Source organism: Liolophura sinensis, chromosome 7, assembly GCF_032854445.1.
Source record: "Liolophura sinensis isolate JHLJ2023 chromosome 7, CUHK_Ljap_v2, whole genome shotgun sequence".
Lineage (NCBI taxonomy): Eukaryota > Metazoa > Mollusca > Polyplacophora > Chitonida > Chitonidae > Liolophura > Liolophura sinensis.
In genome coordinates, this window is record NC_088301.1 from 54,325,235 (window position 1) to 54,332,192 (window position 6,958).

General features: G+C 38.2%; 1 long non-coding RNA gene across 1 annotated transcript; it reads right to left on the reverse strand.

Moving 5' to 3' along the window:
- Positions 1–706: 706 nt before the first annotated feature.
- LOC135469749 (uncharacterized) lies at positions 707–5,080 on the reverse strand. The gene is made up of 3 exons (XR_010444358.1): positions 4,978–5,080; positions 1,477–1,612; positions 707–913 (listed from the first exon to the last, which is right to left on the reverse strand). It is a non-coding gene; the product is annotated as an uncharacterized LOC135469749 (long non-coding RNA).
- Between the last annotated feature and the right edge of the window lie 1,878 nt (positions 5,081–6,958).

The following is a 6,958-nucleotide window of genomic DNA, read 5'->3' on the forward strand; positions in this document are numbered from 1 at the left end:
TTGTTGCATTAATTGTAAAACCGGAAGAGCACTGATCTTAGATTAAATCTAATGCATAAGAAAACCACCCTTTGTTTGCAGCGGAATAGGCATATATGAAGAAACAACATGTTAATCTTAATAATACCATAACACCGAAGAGCATTTATTTGATGCAAAAAGATTCGTGGATAGTGCAGATCCCAACATTCATGAAAATAAAACAATTTTGACTAGACAATCTCCATTAACTGATAACAAAATGCAACAAATTTTACACAATTCAGTGAACTACATGCACGAACTAAAACTTACAGGTACTCTTGGGCGGTACACGAGTATTTTTGAGCGCTGTATACTTTTAAAAGTATTAGATGCTAAGAATTGCACATGGTAACTAGTAGAGGAACGGCTCACGCCCCAGTCCTCAGGATTGTAAATTTCACTGTACCATTTATATTAATTTTAAAATATATTTTGCATCTTAACGTGAACGATGGTAAGGCTATTACATTTATTTTAAAGCAACCTGATATCGAGTTTCTCATTCCAAATGAACGAATCATACGATCTTGTCCTCCGTGCCGTCATCGAAGACAGTTGTACGCACTGTAAACAGAAAACCTCCCTCCACAAACGCTCAATAAAAAATGAAAAAGAAAACTGGGTGAATTTTTTACTAGGCTAATTTTTGCTAGACTAATTGGCTAGCAGATTGCGAATGGGTTAACAGTTTACTCGGAACAGAAGAGGAATAGGCAGAGCGCAAGATGAACCAGTCGTGGGCGGGCACAACCATTTCCAATAGGGCTGGATCGATCACACATAGGAGGCCTGATACCATCGGTGAACACGATGATTATGTCTGCAGTATGGCTGCTCACAGTCGCGACGAACTGGGTTCTCTATGCAAGACGTGGTTTCGTGTAGGTAGCTGAAGGAGAGGGAGAAAAACAAGAAATCTGAGAAAATAAATAGCTGGAAGCACGACAAACATATACACAAAGAAAGATTAAATGATTTATTCTTGTTTTGTCGCCTATATATTTTTGGATATATTTAAGGTCCTTGCACTAGTCTAATCTTATCACTCATGACAAATATGTACTTATGGAGATAACTAACAGTTCCTCATAGAACATCTATCCTGGGAAAGTTGACTGGTATAACCCTATTCATTGAAAACAATTTTGTGACTTAACATTAACTATCCTCACAACTGGATGAAACCTACTCAGGAATAGGCCAGGTTTATGATTCGAAGGAAACAGGAATCAGGGCAACCACAACACCTCAACGGGTATCTGACAACATCCTACAGGAAGACCGCTGCCAGGTAACTGAGAGCTGCATTCGGCTACTCCACACTTGATCATTAGCACTCTAAACTATGGTAGCCTAGACCGTTCGATAAGAGGAGGGCCCGTTTTAAGATAATATACTGTAAATGAAGGTGATATACAAGTACATACTGACAAACGACTTTCCCAATCTTACCGGCAGTACACAGGGAGCACATCATGTAGAATCTTCCTTCTTTTAAGCCTTGTGTTTAATAATGCATATTCTTTATTAATGCACTCCTGCATTTCTGGATCAAGGTCTCGAATACATCGACTGGAATTGGCATAATCTGGGAAAACAGTAACAAAATATACGCAAAGCCATTTCGAGTAAAACATTTTGTGCAAACCTTACACAGTGAAAAACTCTTGATAGTGCTTAAAGTTGCAATTTGCTCCCTTATATCTCCTTTAAATGATTATTCATCTCCATGGTAAAGAGAAAGTATAATCATTTATGAGATAATCTCCTTACGTTTAGCGCACGAAACATTACTTTGGTTGGAGATAAGCTTATGAGCAATAAAGGTCGTTTACACAGCAAAACTTTGCCTTCCAGATATGGTGACATGCATGACATATTTTCCTGTTTTCACATTTCGTATAATTCTTCACAAAATTTCGAAATACCCCTGGGTCCTCAATAACAAAAGTTACTATAAAACATCTCAAGTATATCATTTGTTGATTTTCATGAAAGAAAATCAAAACCAAATAATATTACTTGAGGACTGACTGAAAAATAAAACACTGTGAAAACTGTATGATTCAGTTAAGCGGTTCAGATAAGAGTTATCACAGCGTTTTTTTAGTTCATTCGTATACCAATAAGGGCGTTCCTGGTGAATAATCGCAAGGCTAATTCCCAGCCTCGACGGATAACAACAAACCACCAAAGAACTATGAAAGTATATAAAGTACGAAAATAGGACGGTATCATGCGAAAAGGAGCAGTCTACAGTTTTCAGTGATATTGGAAAGACGTCAAGTAAGTTCTAAGCCACTGAGTGAAATCAGTATTCATATTGCAACTTGATTGCAACTGTTCATATATCCAACGTGGCGATCTAATTCAACACGGTGAATATTCACCCGGAACGCGAAATTAGAGCAAGATGTGTTCAATTTGATAAGCTATACACAGTTGCCGTCCTCGTCATAGACGTTGGAACGGTTCCATTTTGATGATAAAATATGAGGGCTGGGTTGTGCTGTCAGAACGTCTGTTTTCTTCAAAATTTGATAGCTCACATTTTCCGAGGGACAGAGACAAAATGAATTTACATTTACAGGCACCGGTTTCATGAAGCTTACTTCGTGTTAACTTTGTAATAAGTCTTTAGCCCTTAGCTGAGTGCACTTGATATCTCTACAACATACGTTGTCATGGTCATTAAGGGCTTACTTACCTAAGTGAGCTTCATGAAACCGGCCCCTTGTAGTTAAGTTTAAAGGTGAAATATTTATCACTACCGACAGCATATGGCCAATAGACACTTATCCCGTGTATGAGATAGCAAGAGATGACATCAAACAACAAGCATCTAGGTATTATAGTATATCTGGATAAGCGCAAAATGGGCAACGATCTGTTTTTTCGACGTTCTCTTATTAGTAACTCGCTAGTATTACAAGCAGGCGATATGAGTGAACAGCTTGCCTGCTTGTGGCAGATATCTCCAGGACTCCAATACATTAACTACTGTCTCCGCGCCACTGTAGCCCCTGTTCTGAGCCACGCAGGTGTTAGAATACATGGGACAATGTCCGAAACAGGCCACCGGATCGAGTCCAACCGGAGGATTTACATACACAGGCCGTGTGAAGAACGCCGCCACTCTTTGAGCAGTGTTTTACACTCTGCCGTTTTCCCTCCAAGTCGTCGGATGCCTCTGTGGCTCTCTGCCTCTGTCAGCGCGTTTGGCTCCATAGCTACCATCATCCGACACAGTATGACCCGAGTTGAAGAAGTTGTAAGCCTGAGTTTGCGAAATCGACTCCACATTGTCGTCAAATTCTCGGCAACATTACCATCTCAGGAAGCATCTTTCCATTTTCAGCTTCAACTGAATCAACAAGTTTCTCCGCGAAATGAATCGTGTTCTTCTGACAGTTTTTTTATATGTAGGACTTCAATTCCTTAAAATCATCATTCCTGTGTCGTCGCAAAAACTGTTATGTTCCAATTTAGAGCTTGAACTGACATGGAGAGGTGCTAGCGGGAAATGTGCATTTATTGGCCAATAGCTGCCACGTGCCTCGGTCTGATTGGATTTATTTCCCACCCGTTCCATTGGCATGGCAGTGCTCAAAATCACAACAACACAACCTAAACCGTTACATATTAACAAATAGGAAAGAGTGGTTATTTATGGTGTGTTAGAATAGAAAAAATTAGTTTGCCATCTTTAAATCACCTAGATAATACACAGTAGACGAAAGTTGTCCACAGTTTGACATCTCGGATGGAGGCATGCAACCCATCGTTTTCAAACAGTTTGCAACTTCAGTATGCTGTGTATTGTCTAGGTGATATGAACATGGCAAACCACGTTTTATTTCTTAATCACACAATAATAAAGCAGAGCGCAGAGATTCTGGAACCTATCGGGATCGTTTTTCAAGGTTCATACAGCATGTTATTCAAGGTTAGAACACCACTTTTAAAGTTAAAACTTCAGACATGGCTTTGGGTCTAATCATTCAACACACTCCCTTTTTACTCTTAAAAGATTTCCTGATTCTGCCCTAATTTCTTATTTCATATGCTGCCTTAGTCTTTCTATGGGTTCTGTTTAATCTATGCATCGAAACAGACATTCGTGTACCACATTAGGATGGAATCGTACATTGAGAAGCAGTCGACAGCTTTCACCAATGTTAGAATAACGCAAGGAATGTTCTAGGCGAATGTCAGTATCCACATCGTGCACCGTGCTTCTATATCAGCTGTTGATAATCCAAATATGAATCTCAGTTGCGCTCTGATTGTAACTGTTCATATTTCCAACGTGGCGTTCTAATTCAACATGCTGAAGATACGAGTCCCACAACCCCGTTGTAAGGGGAAATATTGTGAGATTCAGGACACTGTCCATATTTATTTACAATAGAATTATACCAACTGTAAAATTGAAGAAACTTAAGAGTGAAGGCGTGTGATTGAATACAATTTGTACCCATCAGAATTCACATCAACTCTTGATACATGGTTTCCCTGAATTTCACATAAATGCTATTAATGAGAAATCAAGCAACTCGATGAACACCCATGAATGTTAACACTTGTATACAGCGGAATTGAAGAAGGTGTTGTTGCCTTTGAAGTTAATGTAGCGGTGACCAGTTTTATTTGAGATGAAATTCTAGGATCCTTAAACGTTGCTTTGAGAATTGCGATTATTCACCCGGAACGTTCATTTTGGTTGTCGGCTGGCATACATGTCGGTTTTGACGCAAAGACTTTAACACATAATCCAGGTTAGTCAGATTCCATCATATGTGACAATTTGAAATAGCTCTGGAAATTTACTAAGTGTGCTTTAAAGAAGTCAGTCAAATAACTCGCAAATTTGTCATCATTTCAGGATCCCCACCCATCCTTAACGAGGACCTCTGTTTTTATGTACACCGTTGTTTAGGACGACATACTTACGCTCAAAATTGGAACAAAAGAATCGAAAGGATTCCCTCATGTAACTAGGTGATGCCAGATTTCTCAGTATAACCAAATCCTTTTCATCTGTACATATGTTGTACAAAACGTCGATACACTGCACTGTTGTGGCGAAGTTCCCTTGCCTAAAAGAGAAAAAATATGCAATGTGGTAAAAAGACGTATATGAGACAAAAAGGATAATGCACTGCTAAGGAACACCACCACAACCAAAATAAGGACGCGCCTTATATTAGAAAAGAGTACTCAGCTTCCTCATTGACTAGTTTTCTTGCTATTAAGTAGAAACTATTGATCACCCATTAAGGTGTCGCCTCTACGGTATCATTTGTAGTCGCATTTCAAACATTCGCTTGGGAAAATAACCCTTTAACGCCGGAGACGGCCTTCCTGTCGAAACACAACGTTTTTTCTTTGGGAAACTAGATACAGTTCCATAGTTTCATAGATATTTCAACAGTCTCAAATAATCCTCTTTTGAATCTTAATACTTTAAAACAAAAAGGATATTTATGATAATGTAGTTGCTCATAGCTCAGACATATTGGAAAAGTTGGAGAAAACAAGACATAAATTAAAGGTAAAATGTACGATGGTAAATTTTATCTTGATATTCAAGATGTTTGCCGAGGAACATCTAGTTAAACGTTTACATTCTTTTTTTCTCCTGCCCTAACTGCCATTTTGTAAAATATAGTCATGTACCATTAACAATATATAACTAAAACCATAAAACTACCAACTGATAGCCTGTTATTACACGCTGTGAAGCAGAAGTTATGATACGAATAAACAAAATCAGTATATCAGTATATGATATAAAGACTAAATGGTCAGTTAAGCTCTATTCCATTGCTTCCCCCCCCTAATATTCCTTGGCAGAGGGTGCAAGTTGTTACTGTTACTGTTATTTGCAAGAATAGTTAGAATAATACTCTAAATGTGGTAAATTGATAAGGGATCGGATGCTCACCGGTTGCATGTGACAATTTGCGAACTATAACTTTTTTTCGCTGCTCTAGTTTTACTCGGTCATGCTCATTTTATGCTCGTACTCATTTATATTTACATCAATAAATACCAAAATATGGCCAATAAATCCCACCTTATTATCTGAACGTCTAACTGCATAGTACTTGGTGATAGAAAATCTTTAAAATTAGAGCACATTTTTAGATATAGTTTCCCATAGTCTTTTTGGGTGATGTTTCATTCATATTTTCCATTTTAAAAAATCGCATAGAAAAAAGACAGAAAAACATAATAACCCCTCTTGTTTTCGGCTTTTATGCTTGCAGGATGGGTAAATTATAAAGGCCTGTATTCAATCACGCGATATACGCTACAAAGCAAATCTGACAAATATAACAGAATCATTAATATTTAAGCAAGGCAATTACTCAACGAACGTGTGAGAAACCAGATAAACGCGCACATATCGGACAAGTACAAACCAGAAAAAAGCACTGGAGATTTAGACGCTTGCTCATTACACTAAAGGTGTATAACTGGTCCTATTACTTTCACCTTTTATCATTCCAAGTTTTAGTACTTCAGAGCATGCCATCTATTATAATGTTATGGACAAAGGCTATGTAATGCCCAGTAAAATGTGGTCAGTGTACCAGTCATACGATGGAGAAAAAATCGATCCGCTTGTGTTATTGTGACAAACCCTTGACGCAATGTATTGATTTACTGGTCTCTTGACAAGTTGTCTCCTTCCGCCGACATCCTTCTCACCGTGCACCGAGGTTTATGGATTAGAGCGAGTTTTAAGGATTTCATATGAAATATGATTTCGACGAGGAAACAATCATGAGTTTGTGCATTGATCACAATTAATTATGAAGACAGCCTGAGCTTTAAACATGCGTATATAAATCGGGAGCACATGTGCACATTCTCCTCAATCATGATGCATATCAAATGAATGAATGAATGATTATGGCTTAACGCC